At 35.4% G+C, this 18438-nt stretch overlaps 1 protein-coding gene and 1 pseudogene across 2 annotated transcripts in view; one reads left to right on the top strand and one right to left on the bottom strand.

Annotated features, from left to right (window-relative positions):
• Positions 1 to 806: 806 nt before the first annotated feature.
• Positions 807 to 999, bottom strand: LOC120781009 (annotated as a pseudogene).
• Positions 1000 to 2999: 2000 nt separating this feature from the next.
• The window catches only part of LOC120780892 (putative nuclease HARBI1), a 66615-nt gene continuing 51176 nt past the window's right edge, over positions 3000 to 18438 (top strand). Inside the window, exon 1 of one of the 2 annotated variants that reach the window (XM_040113129.1) lies at positions 3000 to 3117. The gene's annotated coding sequence lies outside the window, so the exon portion shown is untranslated. Of the gene's footprint in view, positions 3118 to 17748; positions 17887 to 18438 lie in introns of those variants that run through there. The other variant, XM_040113132.1, reaches the window with a different exon arrangement.

The following is an 18438-nucleotide window of genomic DNA, read 5'->3' as shown; positions in this document are numbered from 1 at the left end:
TTCTGTCTCTTCGTTGCGGAAGAGAATATGCAGCGTAATCATCTCTCTTTTGTAATCCACCAACACGCGTTGAAGGCCCAGCAGTTATCGGTGCGCGTTCAGAAATTGAAATCATATCTTCATTACTTATCAATATACTTATTACATGTGCGCGCATTGACTTGCATGTTCATACATTCATATATACTTATATGTACATATATTTGCTTACATTGCCAAACAAATAATGCACAAGCATACAAACATACATATGCGTACACATATGAATATGTCACCAACAAAAAAATGATCTTCACAAGTCAATATGGCAGCCAAATTGTAGTACATTTTACAACAAAAACGATTTCATTCATGAACGCAGGCGTAAATTCCACAAGCGATCTCGCTTCATTCATAAAAACAGAGGCCGTAACATCTTCCCGAGCATGCCTTTGCCAACCAGTCGTATTTTCGCGACGATGGTAAAAGCCAAAAATCATAAATTGCACAACTTTCTGGTGCTTCTCGCAAAAATCTGCGTCGATATGTATTCACGATCATACGTTTACATACATACATATTTACGCATGTTTGTAGGCGAAGCTGCTACAGCGGCAAGGTGTGACAATCGGCGGCCATTACTTTACTTATGCCATAGAAATTCTATTGCTACGAATATGAAAATGACAACGAAATAATGCAAATATGCATATTTCTAAAGATCATTAATTTCTTTGAAGAAATGAATGATCCTGAGAAGTATAGTCTTAACTTTTCAACGGCCAACGCAGAGCATTTCAACCAAAAGGAATTTATTCATTAAAATCACCAATCAGAAGTCGTTTTATCCGTTGTAAGCGAACGATTTTCGAAGAAACATCATTTCTAATATGCCACAAGACAAAATTAGAAATGAACTTCTTAAACCTTACGCTGTCAGATAAAACGAAAATACTTCGTCATCGCGGGTCGATTTCCAAAAAATGTAAATGAATTTTTCAAGGACCAACGCAGGGTATTTCAACAAAAGGTCACATAAAATAGTTGAGAATTCGCAGAAATGAAAGACAAACGAAAGAAAAAAAGTATAACTTCAATAATGCACAAGCATACAAACATACATATGCGCACACATGTGAATAGTCACCTCGTCATCGCGGGTCGATTTGCAAAAAAAGTAAATGAAGACTGACTCTGACTAAAAGTATAGAGAAGGAGCAGGTTCGACTGAGAACATTTGATAGATTCAAATTAGGGAATTCACCGCATTTGTTAACATTGTAGGTCGGAATTCGCCTCGCAATTTTAACATTTTTTACAATTCTCTCACACATTCTAACCGAGAATATGAAGAGACAGAAATATATGTATTTATAAAATGACTTCTTTGATATTCCATAGGATGGAAATATCTCTCTTTTATTTTTGATTTATTATTTTTCAAATTATTTAATGTTAATTTGATCTTATTTTATAACAATTCATTTTAAATATATAAAAGATTTACCTAAACATTATGATGATATTTTCATGATTCATACGCAATGTACGAATGTAAGCAGTTTCGTTTTGCCGTCGGCATTTCAATTTCTCATGCTTCAATTTTTGCTTTTCAACCAAGAAATCGCTTGTATTTACATATGAATGTGCAATATATGCCTTTGCCGTCGGCATTTCCATATTGACATGCAAAAGTAATTATGTATTTCATTGTTTCGTTTTGGCCAAATTTTGTATGTATATTAAGACAAGTGTCAATAATTGCGCCAAAATCAAATATATTATATATTCATATGTAAACATGTTTTAAACTTTACATAAAATTGAAGTGTCAATAATTGCGCCAATTTTCATAAAGTTGGAAATTTTGCGCGAATAAGACGTGTGCGGGTTAAGTCGTGAATTTTACTTATATTAATTAATTTGAAAGTGCCGAAAAATGCGAAAGGAAATTTCAATAAATTTAAGTAAATTTACATGTATTTTCATTTATATTTAATTGTCAATAAATTGTTTAAAAATTATTTGCCCTAGTTGTCCATTTTTTATTTTCTCACACATTTCAGCCGATTTTTGTATAGAAATTTGACCGGCGTAGACGCAAAATGCGAAAAAATCATACATACATATATCGTTTGCACATTTGTCTGTATGTTTGCGAAAGTAAATGTTCTACAAAAGCATATTTCTATACTTAAACAAAATTATTAGAACCATCGTATGTTTCTTATGTACATGCATAACCAAACCATACTTAAGTCAGCGCAACCTAAGTGTCAATGGTGGTGTTGGTGGTAAGCGCTTGGAAAGTCAAGATGCTACCACAGGTTCGAATCTCGACAGAATAAATTTTTAATTTTTTGCTTTTAACATCGTATACTATACAAATAAATATTTTTCTTACTAATAGAAATTAAATTTATAACAGCATGTATGTATACTATGTATATTGCTGTGATAAATTTAATTTCAATTATTAAGAAAAATATTTATTTGTATAGTATACGATGTCAAAAGGCATACATCTTCTATCCTATCTTGTGTATCTGCACATTCTCATATGAGTGTATGTATACGCATGTGCGCGTTCAGAAATTGAAATCACATTTTCGCAACCTTTTCCGAACTCGTATAAGAAGTATAAATTCAAAAAAAACAAACAGTCCGTTTATTCAACGTGACGGCACTTCAACTTTAGTGTATAATATGTATGGATGATGCAGAATGTTAAATTGAAAAATTCGGTCGGTGCGAAATCGAGGAAAAAAAGGGGCCTCTTCTTCTGGAGCGGTCGGTTTTGATTGTTGGGTAGTGTAGAGACGTGGTGTGATGTCCGCATGAATAGTGTATATCCGTGTGTATTAATGTGTGGTGTCTTCATATGTTGATCGCGTGTATGTGATGTGTTGTCGTCCAGTGTCGTGTGTCATCTAGCCAGACACGAAAGAAAATCAATTTTTCATCGAATAGCCACTGGTGGTGAAAAATGTATTTGTATTTCGTACCGGTGCACCTGGAATTATAAATTTTTAGATTAATTTCAAATTCATTGTGTGATAGTTAATTTTTGGAAAAATTGGTCAATAACAACAACGAAATAGGAAGCGTTGGACTTTGTTCCCATTTTCTTTGCATGAGGTTGGTTTGTTGCAACTTTTAACGAAAATTTAATTGACAAAGCTCATTTTATTATGGTGAGCTAGAAGTTTTTCGATAAATTTAAAGAGCATTTTTTGATAGTTTTATTTTTAACTTTTTTTTCAATATTTTTAAATTGGTTGAGTCGAAGCAACAGCACTTCAATTCGAAAGATAATTTTCTCGTGTGTTTTAAGAAAGTAATACTTTTATTTTTCAAGAGTTTATTTTCTTCTTTATTTTCAATTCGAAAACAAAATTGTGAACATAATTTATATGTTCGGTAGGCGATTTTAATTGCTAATCAGTCATCGATTCATTTTATTACTTCTTTAGGAGTGTAGTATCGTGCCTTACCGTAAATCGCTAACAGAGAGAGTGTTGAAATTGAATTTGATGATAATGTTGATAACACGACTCTGCAAAAAAATTTTTGTTCTTTGTCCTAAAGTTTATTTTATTATTTTCTGATTAATTATGAACAAAAACGATAAGAAAATACCTTTTTTCGTATTAAGTTTGCTTTTGTAAAAGTTATAGTATTAATACTCGTACTATATTTGGGGTTTATTAAGAGATAGTACTTATGAACATAAAAGAAAAAAAAATAAAAAAAAAACGAACTTAAATTTTGTTTGAATATTGGATATAAAGTGGTTATATTTTTTGGTTATCATGCACTCATATTGAAACAAAATTTGAGTTTTGGATATAAAGTAGTTATATTTTTTGGTTATTATGCACTCAAACTCATATTTTAAATATAATATATATATATATATGTATATCGTCACCTAATATACAAACCAATGTATCATAAAAAATAAATGGAAATCGCTGACAGAAATAATAATCAAAATTTATCAATTTTATAACGAAAACTTAAATTTTGTTTATATATGAGTGCATAATAACCAAAGAATATAACCACTTTCACCACTTTATAGCAAAAAGTCAATATATTTTTTTATTTTTAACACAGAAAGGAGTACTACGCGAAAGTACTTTAGTCACCCCGGGTATTCGCTCGCCCAGAGTTATTTTTTTTAGAGCACGGCCGAAGGCCGCCAATGCAGAAAGGAGTACTACGCGATAGTACTTCAGTCACCCCAGGTATTCGCTCGGCCAGGGTTATTTTTTTAGAGCGCGGCCGAAGGCCGCCAACGCAGAAAGGAGTACTTCGCGAAAGTACTTCAGTCACATAAATTACGTATTATACATATATCGGGTGATTTTTTAAGAGCTTGATAACTTTTTAAAAAAAAAAAACGCATAAAATTTGCAAAATCTCATCGGTTCTTTATTTGAAACGTTAGATTGGTTCATGACATTTACTTTTTGAAGATAATTTCATTTAAATGTTGACCGCGGCTGCGTCTTAGGTGGTCCATTCGGAAAGTCCAATTTTTGGGCAACTTTTTCGAGCATTGCGGCCGGAATAGCCCGAATTTCTTCGGAAATGTTGTCTTCCAAAGCTGGAATAGTTGCTGGCTTATTTCTGTAGACTTTAGACTTGACGTAGCCCCACAAAAAATAGTCTAACGGCGTTAAATCGCATGATCTTGGTGGCCAACTTACGGGTCCATTTCTTGAGATGAATTGTTCTCCGAAGTTTTCCCTCAAAATGGCCATAGAATCGCGAGCTGTGTGGCATGTAGCGCCATCTTGTTGAAACCACATGTCAACCAAGTTCAGTTCTTCCATTTTTGGCAACAAAAAGTTTGTTAGCATCGAACGATAGCGATCGCCATTCACCGTAACGTTGCGTCCAACAGCATCTTTGAAAAATACGGTCCAATGATTCCACCAGCGTACAAACCACACCAAACAGTGCATTTTTTTTCGGGATGCATGGGCAGTTCTTGAACGGCTTCTGGTTGCTCTTCACCCCAAATGCGGCAATTTTGCTTATTTACGTAGCCATTCAACCAGAAATGAGCCTCATCGCTGAACAAAATTTGTCGATAAAAAAGCGGAAACACATTTCGAACCGAACACTGATTTTGGTAATAAAATTCAATGATTTGCAAGCGTTGCTCGTTAGTAAGTCTATTCATGATGAAATGTCAAAGCATACTGAGCATCTTTCTCTTTGACACCATGTCTGAAATCCCACGTGATCTGTCAAATACTAATGCATGAAAATCCTAACCTCAAAAAAATCACCCGATACATATGTAAAAAGTATTTTTTTTTAAGTTAATAAAGAAAAAAGAATCACGCGATAAAACAAACAAAGAAAAATTGTTAAAAATCCTACATATTTACTGTTTGAGATGTGGCAAGGCTCGTTTTCCTCATAATTGTAAACAATCTAACCTTTTCAACGATGAGTGTGCTAAGTGATTTTTAAATTAATAAATTTAGGTAAAATATAGCAAAATAAAAGTGAAATGTAAGCTTATTTCAAAGCTCAGAGTGTGTATTTAAATATACAAAAATTTTGTGAAACATAGAGAAATAACATGTTTACTTAGTGCAAATTTTTGAACTTTTAATCGTGAATATTTTAAAAAATATTAGCAATTTTTACATTATTTTTGGATATTCCTCCTCTGGAGAAGCTCCCCTATCCGTACATACCCAATTTATACGGAAATTCGGTTTTTTTACCCCTCCGCCAAAGTAATCGGAATCGTGCCGCAATTTTCGTAACATGACCACCGTAGGAAAGAGATAAGCAAAAAATATGAAATTTAGTAGGTATTGTGTTCTTCTTCTTCTTAATTGGCGTAGACACCGCTTACGCGATTATAGCCGAGTTAACAACAGCGCGCCAGTCGTTTCTTCTTTTCGCTACGTGGCGCCAGTTGGATATTCCAAGCGAAGCCAAGTCCTTCTCCACTTGGTCCTTCCAACGGAGTGGAGGTCTTCCTCTTCCTCTGCCTCCCCCGGCGGGTACTGCGTCGAATACTTTCAGAGCTGGAGTGTTTTCATCCATCCGGACAACATGACCTAGCCAGCTTAGCCGCTGCCTTTTAATTCGCTGAACTATGTGAATGTCGTCGAATATCTCGTACAGCTCATCGTTCCATCGAATGCGATATTCGCCGTGGCCAATACGCAAAGGACCATAAATCTTTCGAAGAATTTTTCTCTCGAAAACTCGTAACGTCGACTCATCGGGTGCTGTCATCGCCCAAGCCTCTGCACCATATAGCAGGACGGGAATTATGAGCGACTTATAGAGTTTAGCTTTTGTTCGTCGAGAGAGGACTTGGAGGATGGTGTCATGTGTAGATCACGCAAGTGAGGAAAGTTCCCTGATCGCCATTCACTTGGGAGTGGCCAGAAACGATTATTTTACACATGGCTCAAGCAGCTCACTAGTTCCGGTCTTTGACCAAGTATCCTCTGGGTAGCCTAAGGACATCTGTTCGAAGGCGAGCTAATGTGAGAAGGCGAAACATCCCCTGCATAGGGTTGTGCGCTGGGTTTGGGACCCGCCACGTAAAAAAACACCCCCAATGAAAAAGGTATTGTGTTACTTGTGTTTAAATATGCTTTGGTTGCATTTTATGCTTTGGTTACATTTATGCAGATCAGTCAATGTGGAAGTGGTGTGACGGCGACGTCGGCAGCGATTTGGCTTGCAACAATGGCGACTTAACTCCTCCTCCCTTTGATTGAGCACTCTCCTGGGTGATCATGTTGGTTATTTTAACATTGTTATTTTTGCTCTTTAATTTTTTTAATACAGTTATTGATGCAATGGTGATTAAAATTAAAGTTAATGTGGAGCCGTATATATAATGCGTTTTTCTTACAAAGCTTATTTCATCTATTAATGCCGTATTTTTTAAGTTACTTAATACAATGTCGTCAAATATTAGTTTCATTTTTATTTTTGGTTATTTGTATGTGATTAAAGCTAGCGAAACTTTGTTTAAATATAATTTATTTATTATAGAAAGTTTGGTTGCCTACATTGATAGAGCAATTATTGAAATTTATTAAATAGTTGCCAGTTAGTTTTTGTGTTCGTTTGTTACAATCATTAAAAAAGTGTTACTTGATTTTTTATGAGTACAATTCCTGGCTTTATCTTTATAATTTCTGATGCATTGTTAAAAATTTGTATACAATTTTTCTTTATTAAGCAGTTTTTTAAATATTGGTATTATTATTTTAATATAATGTAATTTGGGTTTCAAATAAAAGTTCCCTGTTATTTTCGTTTCCAATGGTTATAAGATAGTTTGTTGGAAGAGAAATAGAATCTTTTGGTATTTTAATGGCGAATATTATGTATATTCCCATTGCTATCAATAAGAGTTTCCAGTTTAATATTTTGCAGTTTATTGAAATCTATTCCGAACTTAGTTATCTCTTCTTTTGTCAACATGCTTCCGTAAAAAATTCCTAGCTTTGATGCAGCTATGTATTGCTGAATGTGTTCGATATTGTCCTGTATAATTTTTAGTGTAAGTGTAAAGACGTTGTATTGAATTTGGCTTTGTATTTCGTTGTTAATTTTATTTATGCTATTTAATTTCGAATTTATTATGTTACGGTCGCTTTCTATAATAGACTTGAGTTTAGAGAAAGTTTTATTAAAGTGTGTATTAATGCTTATCTGACTATTAAGATTATTAATTGCATTATGGTTATTTGTATCTATTGAATTCAGATGTGCTTCTATTTCTAGCCTATCGTTATCATCCATAGTGCGGAATAACCATTCTTGAGCTGTTCCAAAAATATTAATGAGGCCTCTTCGCCGTCTGTGTGGTATTAAAGTTAAAGCTTTGCTTTTTATACCCTGAACAGGGTATATTAAGTTTGTCACGAAGTTTGTAACACCCAGAAGGAATCGTCGGAGACCCTATAAAGTATATATACAAATGATCAGTATGTCGAGCTGAGTCGATTTAGCCATGTCCGTCTGTCTGTCTGCATATATACGAACTAGTCCCTCAGTTTTTAAGAAATCGTTTTGAAATTTTGCAAACGTCATTTTCTCTTCAAGAAGCTGCTCATTTGTCGGAACGGCCGATATCGGACCACTATAACATATAGCTGTCATACAAACTGAACGATCGGAATCAAGTTCTTGTATGGACAACTTTCACATTTGACAAGATATATTCACGAAATTTGGTACATATTATTTTCTAAAGCAAAAATGTAATCTCCGAAGAAATTGTTCAGATCGGTTAACTATAGCATATAGCTTCCATACAAACTGAACACATAGTTACTAGCAGAAATGCACCTGTGTAGGGTATTTAGCTTCGGTGCAACCGAAGTTAACGTTTTTTCTTGTTATATTGTTAAGTTGCATTTCCGAAATTTCTGTTTTTTCCTGTAGGCCAGCATGTTCTATATTTTTGTGAATTGTGTCGATTATACCTAATATTTCCGCTATATTTATTATATGTCGTAGGTTTTTGCAAGTTGGACGTCTTCGATCCATACTTCCATGTATCCAAGATTAGTTTAAATTTTTTCTATTGTGAGATGAGGTTGGATTGGTGGCAATGCCAGTAGTATCATCAAAGAGGTTGGAACCATTTGACCTGAAAATTTATTTTTTTTTAAATATTGGAAGAGTGTATGTTTTGTAAATTTAGTGTGCGATATCTTGGTTCGTATTTATGCCTAAGAGCCTTATAGTTCTTCACATACCCTTCCTGTTGCGTATTTTGAAACCTTTCGCGCTGGTATTTCAATTTTTCAATTGTACGTTTTTAATTATCCTCTAGAGTTTTGTATATTTTGGCTTTATCTGTTCTACCTTCAATTACATCTATAGGTTTTGCTTTTATCGTGGTGTGGACTAAGTTGTTAACCATTCTATACTTTTAAAAACTCTTTCTTGTGTTGAAAGTGGTGATTTCATGGCTTCCAGTGCTCTGAATTTTTCGGAAATAGTACAGTGTAGCCTTTCTACATCAGCGTTTCCTGTGTGATTATTTGGTTTTGTAAAATGAACGTCAATGGATTCCTGTTTTAAGAGTTCTTTTATGTTTACTGAGTTAAATTCGTTGTCTGTTATAATTTTTGTTGGCTTACCTCTGAGACAGAGATAGAGACTAATTTTTTCTATGATTGTGATGCTGTTTCTATCTTCTAAGGCTAGTGCCATTGCATATCTTGAAAATTTATCAATAAAAGTGATAAAACTGTGTTTTTTATTGGTGTAAACATCCATATGTATTATTTGGTTAATATCCATCGGTGTTTCGGTTAGCTTGTATTTTTCCTTAATGGGTTTTCGGTCGTATTTCGCCTTATTGCATATTTCGCAGTTATTTATATATTTTTGTATTAACTCCTTTAGATCCTTGTAGTAAATTAAGGTTTTCAGTCCTTCATAATTTCTGTTAATTCCTCCATGTCCAGTTTCGTTTTTATGATTTTTTTTGTAATAATTTGTTTATTTGCAATCTATCTTAAAAATAATAAGCAAATTAAATAACCTGTTTACAATTTAACTTATATTATTGATCTCCAGTGAGGTCAATAATAATATACCAATATGTTTTTCAAACATATATATTCAGAATATTAAGTTATCTTTTAATTCATAGTTTATTGTTCTTACATTTATTTCCTGAACGGAAGGTCTAATACATGATATCGTTTGAGTCTATTAATTTCGTTAGTTTCATCTAGTAGCGTAATTGCCAAGGGATTAGTATGATAACTGATCCTGCGTAAGTAATTTGAGCTAAGTTTATTTACTTCGTTTTTAACAAATGGTATGTTAAGGTCTGAATGAATGGCTTTATTAGTGATAAACCAAGGAGCATTTGTAATTAGCCTTAAGGTTTTTGACTGGTATCTTTGTAAAATTTCTAAATTTGAATTACAAGCAGTACCCCAAAGTTGCACCCCATAAGTCCATATAGCTTTTAATATAGCTTTGTATAAAAGTAGTTTTGTTTCAAGGTATAGCGGGGATTTATGTCCGAGTAGCCAATATAATTGCTTGGATTTTATTTTCAATTGATTATTTTTGGCTTGAATATGACATTTCCATGTTAAACGTTTATCCAAGTGCATGCCGAGGTATTTAACTCTATCACATTTTGGAATGATATTGGCATTAAGTCGAAGGGGGCAATCACCTCGTCTTAGTGTAAATACAATATGCACAGATTTATTTGTGTTTACTTTAATTTTCCAGCGGTCTAGCCAAGTCTGTATTGCGTTTAGTTCTCTTTGAACTAAATTTGATGCCTCAGTTGGAGAATGATTTGAAGCAAGTAGAGCAGTGTCATCAGCATATGTGGCAATGAGCACGTTTTCAGTTACGGGTATATCGGATGTAAAAATGGTATATAGAACTGGGCCCAGTACGCTTCCCTGTGGTACTCCTGCTTGGATATATGTTACATCTGATGTTTCATCTCGTACTTTTACATAGAACGATCTTTGGGTTAAATAAGACTTTAGAATTAGATAAAACGATGAGGGCAAGATTTTTTTGAGTTTATACAGTAGGCCACTATGGCCACCAGACTTTATCAAATGCCTGTTATATATCCAAAAAAGCGGCTGAGCAGAACTCTTTACGCTCAAAAGAATCAACAATGAAGTTAACAACAGGGTGGCATTGTTCGGGTGTACCATGATGGCGGCGAAATCCAAATTGATGTTCAGGTATAACATTGTTATCTTCTAGTATTGGCAAAACTCTACGCAAAAATATTCTTTCAAATATTTTGGAGAATAATGTCAATAAGCTGATAGGCCTGTATGAAGTTAATTCATTTTCCGGTTTGCCTGGTTTCGGAATCATTATAATTTCTGCACACTTCCACTGCGTAGGAAAATGATTTAGTCTTAATATTGAATTAAATTTTAGTACAATGAACATAATTCCTTTCTTTGGCAGGCATTTAGCTACTTTTGCGTCAACTTTGTCATATCCTGGGGATTTCTTGGTACTTAGTTTCTCGATTTCACATCGAATTTCAGTAGGTGTGATATGCTTGATTGGCAGAGACAATTGGCACGGGGCATCAAGGAATTGCAATACATCAGCGTCGTTGTTACTACTACTACTGTTGAAGGGAGTGAACGTTGTTTGAAGATGTTTCGCATAAGCGTTAGGTTTACTTTTGTCTGTTCTACACCATATATTATTACAATCTTTTATAGGGACATTTCTTTTTTTGGGACGTTTTAAGTATTTGGTAGCATTCCATATTTTGTTATCATCAGTATTTCTGTAATTTAAACCTCGTATATATTCTGAAACCGATTTATTTCTGAAGTCTTTCAGTTTTTCTTTAAGCTCCATTGTAGCTTTATTTAGATCAGTTTTATGACTTGGATTTCTATAAGTTTGCCATTGTTTTCGTATACGCCTTTTACGCTGAATCAGTGCTCTTATCTCAGCAGACACATGAACGCATTTGTGAGATGTGAATTCATTGCTCTTTTGGGGAGTAGCAACAAATGCTGCTTCATGAATAAGATTCGTAAAACTTTCAACTGCACAATCCAGTTCCGTTGAACTTTGGATTGAAATGTTAAGTTTTACGTTTTGTGTTATCCAATCTTGAAAAGTACTTATTTCACTTTTGTTGTTTAAAGTTTTATATTTTCGTTGGTTAATATTGGTTTAACTAATAATAAGAGGCGAGTGATCTGAGCTTAGTTCTTGTGAGCTTGCAATATCTAGCAGTTGGGGTGGTATACCTCTATTCACTGCAAAGTCGAGTAAGTCAGGGATTTTTAAGGGATCACTCGGCCAGTAGGTAGGCTCACCAGTTGAAAGCGTGGATAAATTGTTTTTGACTATGCATTTATAAAGTTCTCTACCTTTTGGGTTGGGTGTACGTGAACCCCACCAGGGATGCTTAGCGTTGTTGTCACCTCCCACAAAAAATCTGTGGCCGAGAGAGTTAAAAAATTGTTCATATTCAAAAGTATTGATATTATGTCTTGGTGGTGTATACAAGGCATACATTTTCAAGTCCATGTTGTTGCACTTAATTTTTATCCCTGCGGCTTGTATTTGCAACGTTTGTATTGGCTCAAGTATATCATATTTAATGTTACTTTTAATAAGAATAGCACTGCCAGCATGACCCCTGTTACTAGGATGGTTAGAGGTGACTATATCATAATTTTTAATTTTAACGAACGTTTTATTTGTAAAATGAGTTTCTGACAGTAGCATAATATCAATAAAATTTGTATTTAAAAATACTTCAGTTTCTAAAGCATGACGGGATAAGCCATTGGCATTCCATATTGCTAATCTTAAATTCACTTGCATAGTTTATTAAGAAGTAAAGACATCATACTAAGCAGTGTGTTTGTTAGTACTATTTGCTTAGTTAGCAATTGCTCAATTTTTTCTATTGTGTTTTGTCCGTTCGTGTCATTGCTGTTTACATTACCTTTTACAACATTAGCATACGATTGCTCAGTGTTGTTATTTGTGCAATTATTGGTGTAGTTTACGCTCTCTTTATTGCCCGGAGCTGAAAGGTTGTGTAGGCTTGTGTTTTTATTCTCCTTTGTACGCTTTGGTGCTTGCGGTTTATTTCGAATAAGTTGTTGGTACACAGCACAACCTTTGTAATTCGCTGTGTGATTTTGGAGGCAATGTACACAGGTAGGCAAAATTTCTTTGGGTTTGGTGCATTCTGGTATTTTGGTATGTCCAAACTCTTGGCATCGATAACACTGAACTATATCACTTGTTGGACGAGGTGCTTCCACCTTAATAATTGCATTGTTTATATGCTTAATTTCATAAATTTCTTTGTTGTTGGAGCTCGGTTCCAAATCAACAAAGAACATTGGCAGCGGTAGTTTCGTCAATCTGCTCCTGACATTTGATATGTTTCGCACTTTATGACCTAATTATGTAATTTGATTCACAATTTCTTCAGTCGCGGTGGAATGATGAATTCCTTTTATCACCACCCTGTATGCTCTTTCTTGTTTAGGTTGATATGTATGAAAACTAATTTTGTTACTAAGGGTTTTACAATTTTTCTGTATGAGTCTATATTATTTATCATAAGGCGTATTTGCCCATCTCTAAGCGACTTATAACTGAAATCTTTCTTAACAATTACACTTGCAATAAAGCTTATCATTTCACCAATATTAACTACTCCTGGTATGATTAACGGTGGTGGTTTTGGAATACTCGGCCCTTCTACTTCATTCGCTGACACATTAATATTTCCGCCAGATTTCGGAAAGTCTTCGTCATCATCACTTAGTATATCAAACCGATTTGGATGTATAATAATTTGTTTTTGTTCTGATACAATTTAGGAGATTCAGCTCTGCCGCGTTTTCCGTTTCTGGGTGCAATAATTTGCCACACATGAGCATCACTTTTATTGATATTTCGCTATGTATCTATAAGCTTCATCTTCATTCTGCATGTCTTTTGCATGATGCTTACATTTATAAAATTTTATTGTTCTGTTAAACAAGTCAATTAATTTTTTGCTGAACTTTATTGTATTCGTGGTCTGGTAGTTCGGAATATATTCCTACTTTGCCGTTTCTTAAGAATCGCCTGAATATGTCGGACATGTAATCCGTATTTATATTTTCTTCGCTAATAAAAATTTTATGTTTTCCATTTACAAATTATGACTCCTGGTTTTTTGAATGAGTAAGGATTATCTGTGTTGAAAATCTGTTAACGGCAGTTTCCAAGATACCAAAATGGTCATTCAATTCCTCTTCTTGAGAGTGGATTGTTGCCATGGTACTCATATTCTCATTTTCCTGTACGATATTAATTTCACCTGTCTTTGCATTTATTCTGCTCATAAAGTCAGCGGCAGTGTTGTCCTTTCCCTTGACATAAGTTATGTTAATGTCGTATTCTCCTAATTTGAGGAGCCACCTCTGTAATCTAGGATTTATATCTTTTTCGTTATTTTTACAATGTAGCCACTTAAGCGGTTCATGGTCTGTCATGAGGTCGAATTGTCTAGACATACGGTCTGAAATAGTTGACCGCCCAGACTATGGCTAGCAGCTCTTTTTCCGTCGCTGAGTATTTTCTTTCGTGGTCGTTTAGTGATCTGCCTGCATAGCTTATGGGGTGTCCTTCTTGTGTTAAAATAGCTCCAATTGCAAAATCACTTGCATCTGTTGTTACGGAGAATTTGTATATTGGGGGTCACGAATGTTAATTTTAGCCCCTTTTTTTCAAATATTTTGTTAAGCCTTGAGCCACTTTGGCGTAATCCCTTATAAATTTTCTGTATTAGCCGGCCCAAAAACGATTTTATTTGTTTAACCGTTTGCGGTAACTTGAGTTCCTGTATGTTTTTTATTTCGTTCATATTTGGTTTGATTCCCTCTTTGGTTAGTATATGGCCTAAATATTCAGTTGACTTTGCGAAGAATTTGCAGTTATCTATCTGAATTTCTAAATTGTATTCTGCTAATTTGTAAAAAATTTTTTGGATACTTTCTGTGTGCTCATCGATATTTGTACTAAATATTAATATGTTGTCTAGATATACTACACAGATTTTATTTATATATTCCCTAAGTACTGAATTTATTAGGCGTTGGATGGTGGCCGGGGCATTTTTGAGCCCGAATGGCATTCTGATGAATTCATAGTATCCTAAAGGGGTTGAGAATGCTGTTTTCTTTCTATCGCTTTCTATAATTAGAACCTGGTGAAATCCCTTTGCAAGATCCAGGGTTGTGAAGTATTGAGCTCTTCCTAGTTTCTCTAAAATACTATCTATATTTGGTATCGGGAATTTGTCATTAACTGTGATTTCATTAAGGCTCCTGTAATCGACGACAAGACTCTATTTTCTTTTGCCAGAATTGTCTATTTTCTTCGGTACTATCCAAAGGTGTGAGTTATATGGTGAATTACTTTCCTGTATTATTCCCTGTTCTAGCATATCCTTAATTTGTTTCTGTATTTCCTTCTCATGTATTTGGGGATAGCGATATATTTTTGCGTAAGATGGTCTGTCCGTTGTTGTAATTATTTCGTGTTTAATTTCATGTGTATGCGTTAGCATCTGTCCCTCAGTAAAGAATAATTTATTATTTGTTATTATTTATACATTTTTAGTTTATTTACTTCCTCGTCATTCATATTTTTATGATATAATTTGTTTAAGATTTCGGCAATAGAGTTTTCCTCTGGGTAGCTTTCAATATTGTGGATTTCCTCGTAGTTGAAGGGGCATTTATTTATAAAATATGTTTTCACTTTATTAATTTCTATAAAACTTTCTCCTAAGTTAATGATTGCTTCCATTGGTTTCAGGATATTTTGTCCTATTATGGCGTCAAAATTCCTATCATTAAAACTTGTTACCTTCCAAGCAATATAACTGTTTTCGTTGAATTCTTTTGGTAGTGGTGTTATTAGTTCGTGTGTTATAACGGTTTTTTCAGACAGGGTATTAAAGAAAAGTGGTTTATTTAATTTGCTACGTTTATAATGAGAGAAAATGTTTTTGTCAATCAACGAGGTGGTAGATCCGGTATCCGGTATCTTTTTAAAAAAAGTTATCAAGCTCTTAAAAAATCACCCGATACTAGGCATTTTATTTTGTTGTAACCAATGGTTAGTTCGACTATCGGTAAATCTTATTGTGACCCTGCAATGGAAAATTTGATTCTTTAATATGATCAACTTCCATAGGTTGTACTTGATTGTTACTGTAGCGTCCCGGCTGGTGTTGTCGGTTTTGTCCTGAGTTTCTGTTTTGCCTAATGCTATTATTGGAGTTAAACCATTGCCTATCGTTTTGTCTTGTTACGCCTGATTCAAAGCGATTAGCAAAATTTCTGCTCCTCGACGTATTGGTGAATCTATTATTATTGGGCATTCTATTGGTGTTAAGATTGTCTCTCATGTCATTATTATTATTATTGTTATTATTATTCTTATTATTATTTTTATTATAAAAATAATTCCTTGTACCGTTGTTGTTATAGTTTATTAAGCCTTTTTCTTCTAGGGTGTAGTAAGCTAATCTAAGCGAATTTATATTTCTCGCATACACTATTGAAGATATGTAAGTGTGGCGATATGTTCCTCAAAAATGTTTTTAGAATAAGAGATTCATTAATGTTTGGGGAGAACTCTAATGGTTTCTCCGAATCTTCGTTATACTTAGCGTTCATTTTATCTAGTATGTTTCTTAAACTGTAATAATATTGACTTACGTATAGTTCTTCATCGATATTGCTCGATGGAGGAGTTGATTATACGTTTCTCGAACTCCAAAGTTTTTGATCAGTTCCAATTTAATTTCATTCCACGTTGCCGCATCTGTCAAGGTCTGGAATAACCCGGAGTGCTTCTCCTTTTATTTTGGTTTTGATGTGCCTCTCCAGGATGTATTTTTGTATTGCTAAGTTGTCGTTAAATAGGGAAAAATCAAGTCGACCTAACGTAAAAATGATGTTAAGTCATTCTCCCCATTTCCGAAGTATGGGCGGATTCTCGCTGCTTCTTTGATTAGCTCCGTGACCGGGAGTTGTTCTTGTTCTTGGTTGTTCATTTTTTCGAATATTTTAAATTGATTTGTTACTGAGTTTGTTTTTTCTTCACTTAATATCTTAAATTGATTTGTAAAAGAGTTTGTTTTTATTTATTTGTTTTTTCACTTAATATGCTTAAGAATATTTTTCGATAAGCGTCAGAACTGTGGTTCCGTACAATTCTTTGGAGTTCGACTGCGCCAGAAATAAGAAACGTGATTAAAATAACCGTACACTTCAGTGTCCAAACTATTTCTAAACTTTTATTGAACAAAACTGAAATTTCTTAGTATAATTCTTCATTTACAAAATTTGTTTAGTTGGCATTTCATAATGTAGAGCATTATTGTAATTTTCGTAACATGACCACCGTAGGAAAGAGATATGCAAAAAATATGAAATTTAGTAGGTATTGTGTTACTTGTGTTTAAATATGCTTTGGTTGCATTTTATGCTTTGGTTACATTTATGCAGACCAGTCAATGTGGAAGTGGGGTGACGGCGGCGTCGGCAGCGATTTGGCTTGCAACGACGGCGACGTAACTCGCGATGGAGTGCCCTCTTGCAGCGGAATACAGTGCGAAGCGTCCACCGCTGCTCTTGCAAGTCATGGGAACCCCACTCCCACAATCCCCTCGAGCAGGATGGACTGCACAGAGGAAGGTGACTTCAAAAGAGTTGAATCGAGGGGCGAACGGAAGAGGAGACGGCGAGGAAACATTCCACACACCCCAGAAGCAGGACGCCCAGGAGGTCGTGATGACCCACGTAGAGCGGGCATGAGTGGTGCCACTCTCAAGTGGTATTTGAGATACCTACAAGACGGTATGATATCAGAGGCAGCAGAGAAGCGGTCTCTGAGTAGGAGTAGGGGCAGCAACCCTTTTCCTATCACTGCACGACGCGCAGGTGCTAACGCAGCGTCTGCAACCAGACGTAGGAATCGAAGGCGTCGCCTAGCCAACGCATCGTCGTCGGAGAGACCGAGCAGCGAAAGGCCGGTACCTCAGGATGCATCTAGTCGGTCCGCAAAAAGGAAGAGCGGCCAGATAAATTCTCAGGAACCACCAAGGTCAAACAGAGTCAAACCCGCCGCCTTCGAGAACGGTACGTCGCTGGTACTCGGAGGCCTTAAGAAGCATCCGTTTGGCGGTGGTACCCAGCAAATACACGGCGGAGGTCCTAAGGTCTGAAGAGCAGACGGCCCAGCAAAAAACAACAACCCCAACAATGAGAGATAACCTGGCGATGTCGTATATCCCAGAGCCATGGAGAATCGCGAAAGAAATCTTCATCCCCACGATAGGTAAGAGAGGCCACACGTTGGCCAAATCCTTCCGGCCTATTAGTCTCACATCCTTCATGCTAAAAGGGATGGAAAATTTAGTAGACAACCACACTAGATCGGAAGCGCTGAAAATCGCACTCCTACATGCCAGACAGCACGCGTACAGAGCGGGCAGATCCACTAACACTGCTATTTACCAACTCACATCTGAATTGCAGGATTCGCTGGATAACGGCGACGTTGCGATTTGCGCTTTCCTGGACATTGAGGGTGCTTTTGATAATGCGTCTCACACTAGCGTGATCAAGGCACTAGTATGTGCTGAAACAATTGTGGGGGAGAACAAGATTCGTCTTGGCACTACATGGGGCTGCGCACAGGGTGGAGTAGTATCCCCTCTGCTATGGACCCTGGTATTAGATGAGCTCCTTGAGTTGTTCACCAGCAATAGAATTCGTTGTCAGGTGTACGCGGACGATATTGTCATAATGGCGCGAAGTAAACACAGAGAACATTCTCTCTGACATTGTTCAAAGGGGCTTCAATCTAACAAAGGGATGATGCAACACG

This window comes from Bactrocera tryoni, unplaced genomic scaffold, assembly GCF_016617805.1.
Source record: "Bactrocera tryoni isolate S06 unplaced genomic scaffold, CSIRO_BtryS06_freeze2 scaffold_25, whole genome shotgun sequence".
Classification (NCBI taxonomy): Eukaryota; Metazoa; Arthropoda; class Insecta; order Diptera; family Tephritidae; genus Bactrocera; species Bactrocera tryoni.
Note: the sequence above shows the minus strand (reverse complement) of the source record. Positions and strands in the feature narration are given on the sequence as shown.